This window comes from Monodelphis domestica, chromosome 3 (assembly GCF_027887165.1).
Source record: "Monodelphis domestica isolate mMonDom1 chromosome 3, mMonDom1.pri, whole genome shotgun sequence".
Lineage (NCBI taxonomy): Eukaryota > Metazoa > Chordata > Mammalia > Didelphimorphia > Didelphidae > Monodelphis > Monodelphis domestica.
This window is the reverse complement of record NC_077229.1, coordinates 419,656,072-419,675,942: the sequence shown is the minus strand read 5'-3', so window position 1 is coordinate 419,675,942 and position 19,871 is coordinate 419,656,072. Positions and strand designations below refer to the sequence as shown.

The 19,871-nt window shown below is 40.3% G+C and overlaps 1 long non-coding RNA gene across 1 annotated transcript; it reads left to right on the top strand.

The window, feature by feature from the left end:
• Window positions 1–11,106: 11,106 nt before the first annotated feature.
• Window positions 11,107–16,263, top strand: LOC103092716 (uncharacterized). The gene is made up of 3 exons (XR_001628533.2): window positions 11,107–11,755; window positions 12,537–12,610; window positions 15,221–16,263. It is a non-coding gene; the product is annotated as an uncharacterized LOC103092716 (long non-coding RNA).
• Window positions 16,264–19,871: the final 3,608 nt, after the last annotated feature.

Genomic DNA, 19,871 nt, shown 5'->3' with positions numbered 1-19,871 from the left:
GAAGAAACAAGGCCTAGGAGTACCAGATCTTAAACTGTACTATAAAACAGTGGTAATCAAAACAACATGGTACTGGCTAAGAGACAGAAGGTAGGATCGATGGAATAGACTTTGGGTAAATGACCTCAGCAAGGTAGTATACAATAAATCCAAAGATTCCAGCTTTTAGGACCAAAATGTACTATTAGGCAAAAACTACTGGGAAAATTGGAAAACAGTATGGGAAGGATTAGGTTTAGGTCAACATCTCACACCCTACACCAAGATAAATTCAGAATGGGTGAATGAGAAATATAAAGAGGGAAACTATAAGTAAATTAGGTGAACATAGAATAGTGTATCTCTCAGATCTTTGGGAAAGGAAAGATTTTAAGACCAAGCAAGAATTAGAAAAATTACAAAATGTAAAATTAATAATTTTGATTACATTAAATTAAAAAGGTTTTGTACAAATAAAACCAATGCAACCGAAATTAGAAGGGAAGCAACAAATTGGGGGGGGGGGAATCTTTATTGAAAAAAATCTTTATTAAAAAAAACTCTGACAAAAATCAAATTACTCAAATATATAAGGAGCTAAATCAATTGTACCAAAAAATCAAGCCATTCTCCAATGGATAAATAAATGGGCAAGAGACATGAATAGACAATTTTCAGATAAAGAAATCACAACTATCAACAAGCACATGAAAAAGTGTTCTAAATCTCTTATAATTAGAGAAATGCAAATCAAAACAACTCTAAGGTACCACCTCATACTTAACAGATTGGCTAATATGACAGTAAAGGAAAGTAATATATGTCGGAGGGGATGTGGCAAAATTGGGACACTAAAGCCTTGCTGATGGAGTTGTGAATTGATCCAACCATTCTGGAGGGCAATTTGGAACTATGCCCAAAGGACTTTAAAAGACTGCCTGCCCTTTGATCCAGCCATACCACTGCTGGATTTATACCCCAAAGAGGTAATAGGGAAAATATGCGTACAAAAATATTTGCAGCTGTGCTCTTTGTGGTGGCAAAAATTTGGAAAATGAGGGGGTGTCCATCAATTGGAAGGAATAAAAGGAATAATGAACTGGAGGAATTTCATGTGAACTAGAACGACCTCCATGAATTGATGAGCAGAAGCAGGAGAACATTGTACACAGAGACTGATACACCGTGGTACAATTGAACATAATGGACTTCTCTACTAGCAGCAATACAATGACTCAGAACAATTCAGAGGACCTTAGGAGAAAGAATGCTATCCACATTCAGAGAAAGAACTGTGGAAGTAAAAATACAGAAGAAAAACAACTGCTTTATCACATGGTTCAAAGGGGACATGATTGGGATATTGACTCTACTGCAAATATTAATAATATGGAAATAGGTCCTGTTCAATGATGTATGCAAAAGCCAGTGAAATTGCTTGTTGGCTACAGGACGGGGGGGGGGGGGGGGAGGAGAGGGACAAACATGAATCATGTAACCTTAGAAAAATATTCTAAATTAATTAATTAAATAAATAAACTTAAATTTAAAAAAAAAGAATTGAGTCTATGACATAAGGTAAGGGTTTTAAGAAGAAAAGAAAATTAAGAACAAACAAGAACAATGTACAACAAACATTGTGTCTATCTTCTATCTTTATATCTATCAGTCTCATCTATCTGATTTCCCTCATTCAGCCCTTCCCCTCTCCTACTTGTCCTCCATTGAACTGAGAAAATAATCTTTTAGAAATACAGGTGTGATCATGTCACTCCCCTACTCAAAAATATTGCCCCTTTACTATCTTTTGGATAAAAGACAAACTCCTCAGTCTGTCACTAAAAGCCCTCAACATTGTTTCTCTAGCCACATTGTTCAGACTTATTTCATATTCTTCTTCACACACTCTATATTCCAGCCCAGCTGGCTGAGGTGAAGCTCAACATTACATCTTCTGCCCTAGATACAGGTTGCCTTCAGTTCCATACCTGGAACTTCCTCCCTCTTCAACTCTAGTTTCCTTTAAGACTCAACTAATATCCGTCTTACTCCAAGAAGCCTTTCCCTCTCCCAATTTTATCCTCCTTTCCTTCTTCAAATTATCTTCTATTTCCTCACCTATTCACCTGGTACTTCTTACCCTCAGCAGAATTTAAGTTCTTCAAAGGTAGCAACTGTTCAATCTTAGTCTCTATTCTCAGCTTCTAGCACATAGTAGGCATTTCAAAAGAAGTTTGTTAAACTGAATAGCAAAAACACATAAGGAAAAACATAAGCTCTCTAAAAATCAGAGTTGTCTCCCATAGTAAAGTAGACTAGCTTGAGAGGGAAGAGGCTTCCTTCAGCAGGGATTGTCTGAAAACGTGGCCAGATATAATGGGATCCTAGTCCTTGAGCTGGAATGGATCTTAGAAGTACTTTGGTCCAACTCTTTCATTTTACAGATCAGGAAACTGAGATCCAGAGAGAGTAGATGAATTATTCAAAATTGCACAGGTGGTAAGTACCAGAAGTAATATTTGAACCCATATCCTCTAATTCCTCAATCAGTGCTCTTTCCATTTCACCACACTGCCTCTCACACGCTTCTTGGCAACAGGTTGGACTACATGGCCTCCAAAGACTCTTACAACTTGGAGAGTCTAAGATTTTATGAATCATAGAGCTGAATAGAAATTATCCAGTCCCCTAATTTAACAGATGAGAGAAGATGGAAGTCTGTATCTAAAAGGAGAAGTGAGTTACTGAATTCACCAGCTGTGTACACCTTCTTGTATCTCCACATTCTCTGTGTACCTCAAGCAAGATCCTGTGTGAGTGTGTATACTTAAAGCATACCCCAGATCATACTAATGCTATCAATGATTATAGCATGCCCTGCTCTAAAAAGAAGTTGTTACTAAATATCAAGATTCATTTTTCAAACCTAGTTACCATTAAAGCTTTATGAATTAATATTTCTTTTCATTAAATCAATCCATAGAATTCTGGTTTAAGCAACAAAAGAAAAAACCGAGGAAAGAATGTCTGGCTAATTCATTCACTATTAGACTATTGAGAGAATAACTACATATAATAACCTTCCCCCTTTCTCCCTCCTAGAAAAAAGAAATCCTTGTCATTTTCTCCTCCCCTGGGATCCACTGTGCTTCCCTCCTGAATCGGGAGTAAATTATCTCAGAAGAAGAGTTCATTAAGAATAAATAATAATTTGCACTTTTAGTGCACCATTTTTGTCTAAGTATCTCAAAGCGCTTTACTTAATTAATTAATTAAGAAAATTAATTAACTTGGAAAACATCTCTGGAGGGTGGGAAGAAAAGAAAGAAGGAAGGTGAGCTTAATGACACCAACTTTCTAGATAAGTAAACTGAGGCACATGGTGTGCCAAACTCAAGGACAACAGAGAAGGCAGAGAAGAAACAGAATTTGATTCATTCTTTCACATTAGGTCTTCAAAGGCAAGAAAACAGAGCAAAAACAAGGATTGCTGTAGTCAATTTAAACATAAGGGAAAAGGGCCACCAGACCAGAGGTCAGATTTAGAGGAGACAACTAAGGAAGAAATGAAGCTGGAAAACATTGGAGCTACAAAATAAGCAAAGAATCCAGGGGCATCCAAGTGGCACAGTGGATTAAAGTGCTAGTCTTGGAAGTTCAAATATGGCATCAGACACATCCTAGCTGTGTGACCCTGGCAAGTCACTTCGCCTTGTTTGCCTCGACCTTGTCTTTCCTTAGAATTATTACTAATTCAGGAGGTAAGGATTTAAAAAAATTTAAAAAGAATCTAGAATCCAGGAGAATAGACAGTCAAGAAACAGCCAACTGGACTAGGATCTGGGGGAAAGGACCAGGAAACCAAGAAAAGCAAGTAGGTAATTCAAAGTCAGAAACCTCAGCCAAATGAATTGGGCTACAATCCAACAGGATCTAGGCAAGGAATCTGAGTAACAGATCCAAGATACTAGCAGCAAAATGCCCAGGGAAATTCATAAAATATTTTATGTGGGGTAGAGAACGTAGATCTGACTTTACTCAAAGAAGTAAGTAGAAATACCAGAGTAGAGTTCTAGCTAGGGGCAGGGAGCAAAGCTCTTTTTTCACACTTGGTCTGTGTCAGAGAATTCAGCATGAATTGCTAAATAGAGCATTCCAAGGGTAGTCACAAGCCCTAGATTCTGCTGCCTCCAAATTATGGCTTTGGAGAAACCATTTTCTTCTATGGATCTCAGTTTCCTCCTCCTTTGCATGTAACCAGCCTCAAAGATCAGTTTAGTTCATGTGCTGCAGGATTCTGTGACTTCTCCGCCACAACCAACTAGAAATTCTACTTGTTCTCCTCCACATCTCTGCCTCCTCCAGGCTGGACCTGGAGACCAGAAGCCAGAACTTCAGTTGACTTTTGTGCTCAACAGTTCTGGAGATCCCTAAGCCCATCAGCAGAGTCTCCATAGCACCAGAGGCCTTCCAAGTCCAGCCATTCGTTAGTCCACTTTGCCAGATGACACCAAAGGAGCCCTCAGTGGCCAACTACTTCTAGAGGAGCAAATTAAACATGCACATGCGTACTCGTACAGGCGTGCAGACCCCCATAAACACACCGCACAACAAATTAACAGCCCAAGCTTGTCTTTTTCATTGTGTTTTTATTATGATGCTTCTCAATGATGTTTTAAAATGAATTTTGAATAGTCCCCTTAATTTGGTTCATTCTGCATTGTAACGCAACTGGGAGGGCCCCGCAGGAATTGCTGCTAGGAATGCAATATTATGTGAGCATGGATTCTGCTTGTTTTCCTGCTTACTCATAATTAAGCTTTATTGAGTTGTAAAATGAATAACAATTAAAAAACCTGTTTATTGATCCAGGTGCAACAGGGAGATTCATAAGAAAACTCTTCCCCATCCATGACCTTGCAAAGCAGCATTTGACTACTTTTGTTCATTCTTTTCCCTCTTCCTTCTGGACCAGGAAAATAAGGTCCTATTTAGCAGTGGATTGGAAATATTGTTCACAAAATAATAAATTTAGAGCTGGAAGGGACCTTAAAGCTTATTTAATTATAGAGAGGATCAAAGGACTAGCCAGTCTGTGTAAGAGGCAGGATTTAAATCTAGATGTTTCTAACCCCTTAGGTGGTACAGTGGATAGAGGCTAGGATCCAGGATCAGAAAGACTTGGGTTCAAATCCAGCATATGATGCTTGCATATTAGCTATGGGGTCCTGGGCAACTAACTTACTTAACCTTTACTTACAACTGTTTCCTCATCTATAAAATAGAGGTAATAAAAGCACCCACCTCCCAGGGCTGCTATGAGCAGCAAATGAAAGAGATAATCATTATAAAGTACCTAGTATACAGAAAGTACTATATAAATGTTAGCTCTCATTATCGTTAGACCATGCTTCCTCTCTCTCCTTTTTTAATAGGACAGCTAGCTAAGAGCAACTCAGATGGGAACAGAAGATGGGTATAGCTGAATGGAAAACTTGAACTATGTGAGGACTCACTTCAAGTTCTGAATTTTATCATCCAACTGACCCTTTTGCTTTAGTAGGGGGTATAGCTGTGCCCATTGCTACATTCGTTTGGAAGTTATTGAAGGATGCCTGGTATGATCCCTACAAGCCTTGAACAAGAGATGGAATGTTAGCAAACCTGGAGAATCAAAGAAATACCTGACATTTGAATTCATAGCAGCAGTGTAACCTGCTTGTAGAAAAAAAGGGAAGATAAAATAACCAGGGTAGCTTCAGTTTTCCCCTTTTCTTTTGTGTAGCAGTCAGGCAGTCAATCAGTCAACCTTCTTTAAGCGAGGGGTAGGGCAATGTCAGAGCTAATGTAAGGAGATGCAGGGCCAAGAGCTATCTCTTTGAAGGGGAAGTGGAAAGGGCAGAGGGTCCAGTATCTTCTCTAAGGAAGGGGAAGAACCAGTCAGTTCCCTAGGACTGTGAGGAGTCCGGAACCATCTTCTCCAAAATCTTTATATAAAATTCAGTTTGAGAATGAGAATCTAGAACAGCCTTGGAGAGAGAGAAAAAGATATCACAAAAGGATAGTCTAGAAGGGATGGTGGAGGCAAAAGCCTAGTTCCTACCAGATTTGTTTTTGTAACAGGAGGGGTGAGGTAGGGAAGATGTGTGGTTTGCTTCATCAATCTCAACTCTCTTTTCAAAGCACCAGATCTCTTGTGTTTGATCTCTGACCTGGGTGTCAGGTCTTGTCCAAATTCAGGGACCTTCCCAGCTTCAATGGCTTCTTTCTACCATACCATTGACTGCTGGGATGTGGGAGTGGGGCTGGGAGAATAATGGAGGTAGAATCAGCCACAAATTTTATCCATAAGTAACAGGAGAACTCAGTTAATGCACATCGCCGCATGAATGCAGGGAGAAATTAGCTGGAGTCAGTTTAAATTGGCTTAGTAAGAGTCTATTGTTAAATTTTTAGTGTGAGCATTTACACCTCAGAACTTGGCAAAGGCTATAAATCAATGCTCGATTTATTGTTTTGTTAATTGTCTAGATCTAGGGAAATGAAAGAGAAAGTATTAATAATGCAGCTTAAATTTGGAAGTGTGTCCTGTGTATACTTTTTGAAGGGGAGAAAGCTCAGAGATCTGGTTGTTAAACATTTATCAGCACTCTGATGAATAAGCAATCTATGATCCAGCCCAAAAGTCTGGCTTTTTTCTGGTTCACGAATGATATCCTATCTCCTATCTCCAGGGATTTGCCCATGCTGTTCCACATCCCCGGACTATATTCCTTTCTCTCATCCCCCTCTTAGAATCTGGAGATTCCTTCAAAGCCCAGCTCACCTGCTATGTCCTACATGAGACCTTTTCTCAATCCCACTGAGTTGTTAGTGCCTCCCCAACACCCTCAAAATGACCTTGTACTGACTTTCTCTATATTTTGTATCTATGTATATGTATACATTGATTCCTCTGAAGAGTAAGTTCCCTGAGAGCAAGTAGGACTGTTTTATTTTTATGTTTGTATTCCCAGGGCTTAACACTATTGCCTGGCTCATTGTCAGTTCCTAAAAACCACTTCCAGTTCATATGATTAAAGATTCTATGATTCTCTTGATCCAATTGCCTAAGAATTTTAAGTGCTGCCCTTCAACCTGGTGATTAATAAATGCTTGTTGATGGATTCAATTGGAGGAACCATTCTAGTCCTTCCCTTCTCTGACTGTAATCTGGACTTTTTGTTCCCTCTCTTTCCCTACTGTGTGATTCTTTCTGTAAGGGAGCTATTAGTTAGCTGTCCTTTTGGAAAAGTTCCGTTAAAGAGAAAATAAATTCAGGGCATAATAATAATGATAGCTAACATTTATATAATGCTTTACTATGTGTTTCCATCCCCATTCCTCCCAGCCTTTCAAAGGTCACTGACTAGCTCAGCGATCACATCTATCAGTACTTCCAATACTTTAGGACGTAGTTCATCCCAAACCCTGGAACTTGAACTGCCTGAAGACAACTAGAACCTCTCTCCCAATGAACTATTCTTGCTTTGCTATTTTTAGTCCAAGGACCAGTCTCCTCACTGAGAGCAGAACATAGAAAGCAGAAACAAGAAATATCATTGTTCCTTATCACTGGCATCGTCCATTCTCATATATTCCATCTTCCCTGAGAAATGGTTGTTTCTCTTCTTTGATCTTTCCTCTTTTAACTCTTTGTAATTTGTACCCACTGCTCCTAGTTCCCCACTTGGACCAAGCAGAATGACTCACCCTTCTTCCCAATGGCAGTCTTTAGCATAGCATGCCCCTCCTACATTTTGTCTTCTCTAGGCTCAGCATAAATAGCTCTTTCAGACAGTCCTGGCATGGCATAATCAAAAATATTGGACCACAATGTGTCCCTCCCTGCTCCCCATCATGGATGTCCTCCATTTGTCAATGTCCTTTCTAAATGTGGTTCCCAGAACACAACACAAAACTCCAGATTTGTTGTTCTGTTCAAACCAAAATAAAATGAGATGATCATCTCTTTACTCTTGGAAATTCTATCACCCTTCATTCAGCCCAGGACTGAGTTAGCTCTTTTGCTAACTCAGTGACTCAAATGAAGCTTACACCACCCTCCTTTGGACAGTATTATCTCATCATTTCTCCCTCATCTATTCATCTGGAGACACAAGCAATTGAAGACACTTACCCAAGGACGAACATGTAATGAGTTGGAAATAGAACCTTTGTCCCTTAACTCCCAGGCCAGTCATCTTTTGAGCACATTACACCACCCCTCTAGTCTGCTCTACCTTGCTCCCAACCCAACCAGTACAAGCTAACCAAAAACTGGAGCTTCAATTACCTTCCAACACATTACCTAGGATAAAGCTATCGGGCCAATAAAAAGGCCATCATCTATGGCACAGGTTTTAAACCCAAAGTCTTTTAATTTGCTTTACAAAAAAAAAAGATCAATTGATAATTTAATTGATTTGCTCTATGATACTATAAGTTGTTTTTTGCCATTTCCTTCTAAAATTCATTTTACAGATGAGGAAACTGAGGCCAAGAGAATGAAGTGACTTTCCCAGGGTCACATAGCTAAGAAGTACTTGAGGCCAGATTTGATTTCAAGTCTTCCTGACTCTAGCCCTAGTGTTCTCTATCCACTGTGCCACCTGGATCCTTTTCTAGGATTCATTTTCTGTGAAGTGAAAGTGAAGGGGTAAGGAAAGATGAGAACAGAGGTCCCTTGCAGCTTTAAATCTATTGTACTAATAAAGCCCTAAGTCTCCAGTCACTATAACATGGGGTGCACAAATTTCAAACTTCTCTTAGGGCTTACAAATGCCTACCTTGAACCCTGCTAGTAGGGAAGGAAAGAAATATATGTAGCTAACAAAACATAGAGCAGTATAAGAAATACTATGGAAATGAAGTGAAGTGTGTGTGTTTATACATGTATAGAATATGAGTTTATGGATAAGAGTATTTCTGTTTATACTTATTTTTTGTCCAGGCCCTTGATTCTATCAGTATGGGAATCTTCCAGCGTGGAAATTCCCTCTGCTAATGCACATTAGAAAACCCCTGTAACTTAGAAAGATTGCCTGTGTCCACTGAGAAGCAAGCTAAGTCAGGTGAGCAATCATTTATTAGTACCGACTACACACCAGGTACTGTGCTAAGTGCTGCATTTACAAAGAAGGGCAAAGAACAGTCCCTGCTTTCAAGGAACTTATATTCTAATGGAGCAGACAACATGGAAACAACTCTGTGCAAATAAGATATATACAGGGCAAACTGGAGGAACTCTAAGAAGGAAGGTGCTAAGGGTTAAGGAGGATCAGGTAAGGCTTCTTATAGAAGGCAAGATTTTATTTATTTTATTTTTTAAACCCTTGCCTTCTATCTTGGAATCAGTTCCAAGGTAGAAGAATAGTAAGGGCTAGGCAATGAGGGTTAAGTGACTTGCTCAGGGTCACACAGCTAGAAAGTAGCTGAGGTCATATTTGAACCTAGGACCTCCCGTCTCTAGACCTGGCTCTCAGTTCATTGAGCTACCCAGCTGTCATCCACCCCCACCCTTCAGAAGGAAGGACTTTAGCTGAGATTTAAAGGCAGTCAGAGAAAACAGGAGGTATAGATGAGGAGGGAGAGGGTTCTAGGCAAGGAGAACAGCCACAGAAAATGCCCAGAGTCAGGAGATGAAATACATTGTACAAGGAAATCTGAAGAGGAAGCCTAAAGCACTGGAATGTACTTGGAGGGGAGTAAGTTATAAGAAAACTGGAAAGCTAGGAAGGGGCAATCTCTGTTTGATTCTGGAGGTATTAGAGAGTCCTTGGCATTGATTGAAAGGGGCAGGGGGTTGGGGTGGATTAAAGACATTGTCAGACCATCACATCAGAAAGATCAGCTTGTCAGCTAAGTGGAGGATAGATTAAAGTGGGGAGAGCCACAAGCTGGAGAGATCTCCCAACAGGCATGAGATGACAAGAGTCTGCCCCAGAGCATGGCTGTCGCGGAGGAAAGAGATGCTTGTGCCAGAAATGTTACAAAGGGACATGGGCAGAACTGGATAACTGATTAGATACTGGGGTGAGGAGAGAGGAAGAGAGCAGAGTCACTGGTGACACCTAGGTTGCTACTGGGAGGAGGATGATGGCCTCAGTGGTAATAGGGAATTTAGGAAGAAGGGGCAAGAGTAATAAAGTTAAGTTACTTGTCCAAGGACACAAAACTAGTATGGGCCAGAGGCAAGATCTGAGCTAGCTCTTCCTGACTCAAAGATAGCATTCTATTTACAGTACTATACCTCTCTGTCTGGCTGTCTCTCTGTCTGTCTCTCTCTCTCTTTCTTTGTCTGTCTGTCTGTCTCTCTCTCCCTCCCTCTCTCTGTTTCTTTCTCTTATTCTCCCTCTCTCTCTTATTCTCTCTCCCTTATTCTCTCTATTTCTCTCTCTTGTTCTTTCTCTTTCTCTCTCTCTTACTCTCTCTGTCTTTCTCTCTCCCTTCCTCTATCTCTCTGTTTCTCTCTTATTCTTTCTCTCCCTTATTCTATCTCTGTTTCTCCCTCTTATTCTCTTTCTCTTTCTATCTCTCTTATTCTCTCATTCTTTCTCTCTCCCTCTCTCTTACCTGTCTCCCTCCCTCTCTCTGTTTCTCTCTCATTCTCCCTCTCTCTTCTTCTCCTCTCTCCCTTATTCTCTCTCTCTCTCTCTCTCTCTCTCTCTCTATATATATATATATATATATATATATATATATATATATATATACAAGTATGTGACTTGCTCAGAGACACAGTTAGTAAATGTCTGAGGTCAGATTTGAATTCAAGAAGATGTCTTCCTGATTCCAAGCCTGGAATTCTATCTACTGGTACCACCTAGCTGCCCGCTCTCTTTCATGTGTATAAAAATAGAAGTGAATACATATACCTAAATTGCCTGGGCCTGTTTCTATATATGTATTTGCTTACAATACACAAGAAGAGGGTAATCTGGTTGTTTGTGTTTGACTCCTCTCAGACACTTGACAACTGTGTAACCCTGGACAAATTACCAAAACTCTCTGAACCTCAGTTCCTTCATCTGCAAAATGGAATGTACTCAGTGATCTCTACGTTCCCTTGTAACTCAGAAATCTATGATCCTACTTATTATGTGTATGAACTTGAGTTAAAGCACTTCTCCCTATTTGGGTCTCCCTGTCCTATGTTATAAAATAAGGAGTTTAATCTCAGTGACCTCTAAGATTCTCTAACTGGCTATTAGAAGGCTGTGGGGACCATTATCAGGCATCTGGAGGACTCCTTGTACAACTGTAGAGATTTCTGGAATACAAACTCTTCTTCTGGTGAGAGTCACCCAGAACCAGACTAGTCCATTCCTTCAACAGGATATAAACTTCAAGACAAAGGCCCTCCCACTTACGCTGGTCTTAGGAGGGGCCTGGATTCTGTAGTGCAGCAAGAAAAGTTTGAAAAGCTGATTGACATCCCTCAAACCAAGATTCTACAGAGGTTGTGGGGTCAGGATTCTAAGACAGTTGGGGGGAACTGACAACTGTCTCACTCAAGCTGGGTGGCCAACTGAGTGGCTGTGTGTCAAAGCGTCTCCTGAAGAAACCAATTTAGGAGCTGCCGAGGACTTGGATTATCTTTTGAAGGTTGAATGAGGGTTCCCCTCCACTGTGGTGGACAGTTGTGAATGATTATGGACCTCTTCCCTTTCTGAACCTTGTGAAGACCCTACATCTTGATCCTGCTGTTTTGACCCAACCAAAGACTCTGGCATTTGTGAGAATCTGGGCCCCTTTTGGACTTTATCTTTTATTTACCTTTTAGTTAATTAGATTAAGCTTAGATTAGAAACCTTAGTGTGTTAAACTCTGGGTGGTGAGAGATAAGTCACTCCCTGATTCCCCTTATCCCTGTTTGGTTTAATAAACCCCTTTTATATATATTTTGTTAGTGTGGTCCATCTGTTAACCTTCCCTTTCCCTTTCCTTCCTAAAATCTCCTTAATACAGTAGGGAGAAAGGAAAGCCTTCGGATATTCCTCCCCCCCTTCAGTGTGGCCCAGAGCTCCATCTTCTCTGTGGTCTGAGAGCAGGCCTTCTGCCCAGCCTGGGATTTTAGCACTCACCCCATCCATTTTCGCACCACCCAGTCCTAATGGATTACGATGCATTATCTCCTTCGTCACTGCTTAAATATTTATTGGACCATTATGTATTTAGTGGCTAGGATTGAGTAGGGTGTAGGGAGGGGGAAGAGGTGGGAAGGAAAGGACAGGAGTCCATCCTGCCTTTGGCTGAGAAGAAGGGTTAGTTACAGATTGGCTAAATCTGAGTTTTTCTTTTTTTTTTTTTAAATAATAAACCAGGGATGGGGAGATTAAAAGGGAAGCAAGTTATTTACATTTAAGGCAACCCAGAGGCCAGAGGGGGACTCTAGAGTAGCATAAAAGCATCTTCCTGGTGCCTCTTTCTCCAGATCCCTTCATCAACCTTAGGGTTGACCAAACCCAAAAGTCAGCTTCTAATTAAAATCATACTTATGTTTTTGCTTCTCCAAGAGTCAGAGTGTGGGGAAAACCCAAGCTCTTCTGGAATTTGAGTCAACATTCGTCTCGTAAAAGAACTTCTAAAGGTAACTCGGGCGCTGGCGCTGTGAAATATTGTTCATTATAACAGAGCAGCTGAGATAATGTTGTTTTCTAATTTCCCTTTCTCAGTCAGAAATTAAATAAAAAGTCATGTCTAAATTACAATACTGGGTTGAGCTCAGACAAGGACCCCATGCAGGGAGCTCATGATCTATCTTCCCTACATTTTAAAGCCATTAAAAAAGATTATGGTCGTTTTTTTCCCCTCCCTTTTCTTTTAGGCCATTTACATTTTTTTTTCTGAACTCTCACTGTGTTTTATTCGAAGCTCTTAAAAGTGCCAGTGCACATAATAAGTCAATCACGAACTTAAATTAAGAAAAAAAAAACAGGCATATGTGGCCTCGTGAAAGGAAGGCAGGGACTACAAAATACAAAATTCAGCTTTCTAAAGGCTTGCTGACTTTATGGCTATGATCTCCAGGCCCTTAAATGCCACTGGGTTCTCAGGAAGTCAGAATTGCAACAGGAGTTGGCAGCCCTCTGGCCAAATCAGTCTGGAAGATAGGCTCTGCTCCCTGATCTGAGCAGAAACTTCTTCAGAGCACCAAGTGAGACACCACATCATGGGATCAAATGTGGAAGGGCCTTCAGAGTCTGAGACCAACTCCCTTTTATTATAGGTGGGACAACTGAGGCAGACAGATGCTAAAAGGTTTGCCCAGGATACTATTGTGCTAGAAGAAATGACGAGAAGCTATGTAATCTCAAACAATCCATTTCACCTCTGTTGGCCCAGTTTCCTTCATCTATATCAAAATAGAGATAATAATGGCACCAACCTTCTAGAATGATTGTGAGGATCCAATGAAATGATATTTGTAAAGTGCTTTGCAAACCTTACACAGCTCTATATAAATAAATGCTAGATATTATTATCAATGATATATTCTCAACCCCTCATCTCAGGGGAGAAGACTATGTGGGAAACAGAGGTCTAAAGAGGGAGAATAGCTTGTTTGAGAGCAGAGGAAGTTATTGATTGAGGACTAGAATCAAGGTTTTCTGATTCCTGACCCAACATTTTTTCTACCCTGACTCTTTATCTAACATTAAAAAAAAATTTTTTTAAACAGAAAAAGAAATACCTATTTAACAAAATGAAAGTGACTGGAACAGGGCAGCTACGTGGCTCAGTGGAGAGAACACTAGGGCCAGAGACTCTAGGATGTCTTGGGTTCAAATTTGTCTCAGACACTTCTTAGCTGTGGACAAAAAATCACGAAATTCCCATTGCCTAGCCTTTACCACTCTTCTGCTTTGGAACACAGTATTAATTCTAAGAAGAAAGATTTTTTTTTAAAAAGTAATTCCAAGAGAAATGGGAATAATGCTTATGAGCCTGTTATATAATTTTTAATTGATCATGTGTGTACACTGATTAATCTAAGAAAGAGGGAAAAGAAGAGTATTTCTGCCATTATTTAAGTGTTCTCTTCACCATGTCTTTTTTTCCTTGTTCCATCCAGGCATCATTTGACAAATGACACCAGCCTTAATGCACCACAGGTTTAGTGGGCATTGAATAAATGGCATTATTATTCATTAGAATTGATTGAACCACCTCAATCACATACTATTTGGTGTATTTGCTAAGTGCCGCCCAATGATTGACTAATCATTTACTGAATACCTACTATGTGTAAAGAGAACTCTGGGCAAGGTGATCTCCAGTCCCTTCCAGATTTAAAGCCAATGCTTCTGAGGTCCTATAACATATCAGTTACTCCCCTCAAGGAGCTACTAATCTTTTTGGGGAGAAAGGACACATATGGTGGCACGTGGCATAGATAGCCCACAATACTACCTTTTTTTTTTAACCTACAAGGTCACTGGAACCTTTTTTTCAGTGCTGTGACTCTGTGTTGCTCTCATGAGCTCTTTGTCCCCTACAAACCCCAGAGTATGATGCTGTTTTCCGCTTGTAGCCAGGAAGACCTAAGGTCTCTTTTCTTGGGCAGAGGTGGAAAAGATGGCTAACAGAGAATCTGCCTGAGAAATTCAAGTTGGTCACAAACCACTATTATGAATCATCAGTCATCGTGTGTGCCTTTGCAATGGTTATTACTCATTCTTTCTTATCTCTCATTTATAGAATCCCTCTCTTCCTTGAAACTGTAGCTCAGGAAGGCAACTAGGTGGTGCAATGGATAGAGCTTACAATCAGGTAGACTCATCTTGAGTTCAAATCCAGTCTCACACGTTTACTAGCTTGTGCCTGGGCAAGTAAGTCACTTAACCTTATTTGCCTACAAAAATTTTTTTCTAAAGAAAAAAGAAAAAATGCAGCTGAGATGCCACTGTCTCTCAATGAAAACTTTCCTGATTCTACACCCTCTCAAACACTAGCAACTTCCCTGACTACTTTATATTAATTCTGCATGTTAATATATGAGAAAATATGGTAGAGAGGATAGTGCATTGAGGTAGGATGTAGGAAGACCTGGGTTCAGATTCTCCCTCTTAGATGTGTGCCTTTCCTAAATGTTTGTTGAATTGAGTTGAACTGAACCCATGAGGGGTGCACAGAGCTCTAGGTTTAGGTTCACATTCTGACTAGCTTCATGATCTTGTCTCTCTGATTTTACTTTCAGAGAATCCTGGAAAAGCTTGTTTGTGAACAAATGTAGGATGAAATGAGCAGAAACAGAAGGATAACTTATATAATAACAATGATAAGGACAAGAACTTTAAAGACTTGGGAATATTAAACAATGTTTTGACCAGCCACAGTTCCAGAAGACTCATGATGAATGCAGACTGAGGCTTTTTTTTTTTGCAAGGAATCTGTTTCTCTTGACTATATATGTTTGTAACTAGTGTTTATGGTTGTTTTGGGGGGGGCGCGGCAGAGACAGGTGGAAGAAAGAAAGTGACTTTTCATTGATTGAAAAACATTTGAGAAGAAAAGAGTACACTATACTAGATTATTTGGAATAGTATTTCAGAAACACCAATTTTCCATTGAATAGAACCAAGAAGCCTTAGTCAAGAATTTAGAGTGATATTGTAGGACCCCTCTGAGGAAAGAACTTCTTGAGTGTAGTGAACTCCCCAAGATGACTCAAAGGTCTTGGAATCTCACCTCAAATATATTATAACAACCATAGATCTTCACTAGTTATCTGAGAATACAATCATTTTTATTTTTTTAGCCTTTTAAATGTTTTTCCAGTTTATTGTAGAAGCAATTTTTGACAATTGTTTTCTGACACTTTGCAATTGAGATTCTCTCTCTCCCTCCCTCTTCCCCACTTCCCAGGGTGGTAAATAGTCTGATATAGGTTATACTAGTGCTTTCATGTAGTCCATATTTGCAAATTCCCCATCCCATAACAAAAGACACACCACATTTACAATTTTTGAAAAGACTTATTAAGGAAATGAAGTGAAGGATGGAGTGATTTGATCTGCAATCAGGTTCCAACAGTTCCTTCTTTAGCTGTGGATTTTTGCTTTTTTGTTTTTATCATGAGTCCTTTGGGGTTATCCTAGAAATTTGTTCTGCTGATAATAGTTTAGCCCTTCACAATTCATCATCATACAGTATTTCTGTTACTATAAATGGTGTCCTCCTGAGTCTATTCACTTCACTTTGCATCAGTTCACATAAGTCTTTCCAGGTTTTTCTGGACTCATCCTGTTCATAATTTCTTATGGTACAATAAGATATAATCATTTCTGATCCTGAGTCGTGCTTCATTTCAGTTAAGGTCAAGGAATTTGGATGGCAACATCAACTGAGCAATGACACAGCGCTACCCAAACAAACCAAAGCATGATGTGTACTGCTAAGGAAGTCCTACAGTAGATTCTCCCAGAAGGTGATGAATAAATCTTGCAAGCTTTCTCATTAATAAAGTCAGAATAATAAAATCTCAGGGATGGGAAGCCCCATATTCAACAATATCCAATGGTAAGACTCGATCTTAAAGAATTATTAATGCAACAATATCACAAATCTTATAACTATCACTTCCACATGGACTTAGAAGATAAGAACATATTCAGGATCCTGGTCTACCTGCAACTACTCTTCACTCAATTCTACAAGAAGTTGTATCCCACCCAAGACAGTATTAGAACTAGAACAAAGGAAAGGGAAATACCCTCCTAGGACAGAAGAAACTAGTTGGGAAGAAAGGAAAAATAAATCAAGAATCCACTGTGTCAGGGGAACCTCAAGATCCAAAGTGTGAGGTGAGTGGGAATGCCTTTTGTAAGAACATGGAGTTCAAAAAAAAAAAAAAACTTCCTAACAATTAGCATGACACAAAAGTTGAATGGATTGCCTTAATAGGTTATGGATTCCTCCTTAACTAAAGCTTTTGAGCAAAGTCTAGATGATCATTTGTGGAGAACTGTGGCTGTTCAAAGATGAAATGACTAAAGAAACAAAGGTTCAATCTTCTGAGCACATCAGTTTACTAAACATGGCAATTGCAACCAGGTCCCTTCCTCATGTAATAGTGGGGGAAAGGGATGGAGTCCTCCACCACTGAGTTCAGGACCCGAGTGTGGTAGGGATGGAATTTGGAGCTAAAGGGTGGAGACGGAGGACAGATAGTTTCTCCCCTCTCCTTCCTCAGTAAACCCACACTAGCTATCTTCAGGGCTATTGACTACTTCCTTCAGAGGCAGGGCTGAAGGAGACCCAGGACTAAACAGCTTCTTCTTCCTTGGGGAGGAAATCTAGTTCTCCTCTCCAAAGTTTCTGGTCTCTCTCCCTGGATATTATGAGCAGGCACTTGATCTATAGAAATGGCTATTTTGAGGAACACACAGGGTAAGGTAAGTGAGATTGAGGGATCAGGTATTGGGAAAGTGAGAAATAGGAAGTCCTTCTTGAACCTTTTCTCCCCAAATCCTACAGGGTTAGGCTTTGCCTGCCTGGCACTGGGGTCAATTGTGAGAGTTGTCCTGATTCTAGCTGTCCTAGTTACAATTTGAAGTTCAAGAACTGCTTTGGGGGATGTAGAGGAAATCTTCTTGAGGTGCATAGCTTTATATCTAAAGTCCTATCCACTCCTGTTGTCTTCCACTGGATTCAGGAGGTCTAGATTCACAGAAGGATGACTAGGGCTCAGGTGCTTTCAGAGCAACCTTTCTGAAGAGCTTCTCAAAGAGAAGTGAAGTTAACTGCTTGGATCTTCTCAGCTCTACTCTGTTCTTTCTCTGGAATTCTCTGTTCCTCTTGCCCTTCCCCTGCTTGTCTTGTTCCTCTGGCAGATTGGGTTCAAGTTTCCTCTCTTACACTCAGCATATATAAGGGGAGATAGACTTTTATACTTTTTTAAAAATTAATCAAACTGTGAAGGACTTAACTTTTCTCATTAAAATAATGAATCCAAGACAATTCCAAAGAATTTATAATGAAAAATGCCATCTACCTCTAGAGAAAGGTGGAGTCAGAACACAGATCAAGATTCTTTTTTTAAATTAATCAAATAATACCAATTGATTAAAAGGAAAATTAAAATATTAGGTAATCTGACTTCTAATTGAAAGAAAGATTAGAGACTTTCCAAGTTAAGAGAGGGAGAGTGAACAGGCACAATTCCCTGAATTTATAAAAGGAGGTGTCCCACTCCCCCAAAGAAAGATGGAAACAATAAATGATTGTGCCAGTTTTTAGATAAGATATAAAGGTTGCTTGAAAGAATACAATTAGAACTTCCGGTTAAGATGGCGGCTTAGAGAAAGCTAAAGCTCAGATCTCCTGAAAACCCTTCCCCACCGATCTCAAACGATAAGCTCCTAAGGCGCCGAAATTCAAAACGATCAACAGCACAGACCCTGGGAACCGTCCTCCTGGACCTGGACCCGGATCAAAAGGTACGGCTCCCCTTAAAAGCCAGAACCCGAGATCCCTCGGACCTCAGGGGTAGGAGCGCAGAGTCCAAGGCTCCCGGAAGCCGCAGCCTGGCCGGGCTCAGAGAGCAGAACCCTCAGGGCCTTCTACCCGAGTCCCAGTGAAAGTTACTGCCTGGGGCTTCCGCTGCAGAGAGCTGGTCGAAACAACAGCAACCCTCAGGGCGGGCAAGACAGCCTCACGGGCTGGATCCTGCTATCCAAGTCGCAGTGAAAGTCCTTGCCCTAGAGCTTGGGAAAGCTGCAGCCCATCCCCCCCGCAGGCCTACGAAACAGCCTCACGGCCAGCGATTCTGAAGGCAACTTCCTGAAAGCGAGCTAGGGGGAGAGTGTGGCCTCGTGGTCTGACCCTTCCATTCCAGTTCCAGTGAGGCATATTCAGTTTAACCCAGGGAACGCTCATAGAACCAACATCTGCCCAGGACTAAAGCCTCGGATCACCAGAGATAAGAAAAGCTAATCCTCCACATTCAGAAATGGCAAACTCCACAGAACCACAGAAGCCCCAAAATACCAAGAAAAATAAGAAGAAAGGGGCGACTTTGGACACATTCTATGGAGCCAAAATACAAAATACAGAGCAGACAGAAGATAATATAAAAGAAAATGCACCAAAACCTTCCAAAGGAAAGAATACAATTATTAAAAACTCCTTATATCATTTTAGGATCTGATTGAGTTTCTGATCAACATAACCTAGATCTTTTGGTTAAGGGTAACGAAACAGCAGGAACAAATGATCTATTTTCCCCAAACCACAAGTCCCTTTCCCAAAGTGACAACATTGTTGTCTTGCTTAACATGACATCTCCCATGGCATCATAGATCAAGACTGGGACAACTTCCCTAAGCAGGCAAGGAAGGCAGAATTCCAGGTATGGGCCTACTACCTAAGGGAATTTTATGAGAGACTATATTTATTAAGCTAGAGTGACAGAGATGGAACATAGTGAGGACAAGGCAAGAAAAGCGACCTGAAAAAGGTCCTTGTGCCTCAGAGTCAACCAGGCTTCTGATGATAATTATACCTTATATTTGTATCAACCTCTGAATTCCTACATTGAGGTCCCCTCATAGCATGAAGGCATCCCTGACTTCTTGAAGGTTATGTCAACTAAGCCCAAGCCCTAGCACATCATACCAAGAATGAAAGGCTTAAAATATACAGTCCAAGTGACAGACTTTGTGCCAACCATTCACAGACCAGCCCCATTACATTTAGCATCATCATGAATGGGTGAACCTGCAGTTTTTTAATTTATGTTTATTTAATCAAGTATTCCCCAATTACATGTTGAAAAAAAAAACCTTTTAAAAATAATTTTTACAATTTTAAGTTCCAAATTCTCTTCCTCTTGACCCTTCCCTTTTTCT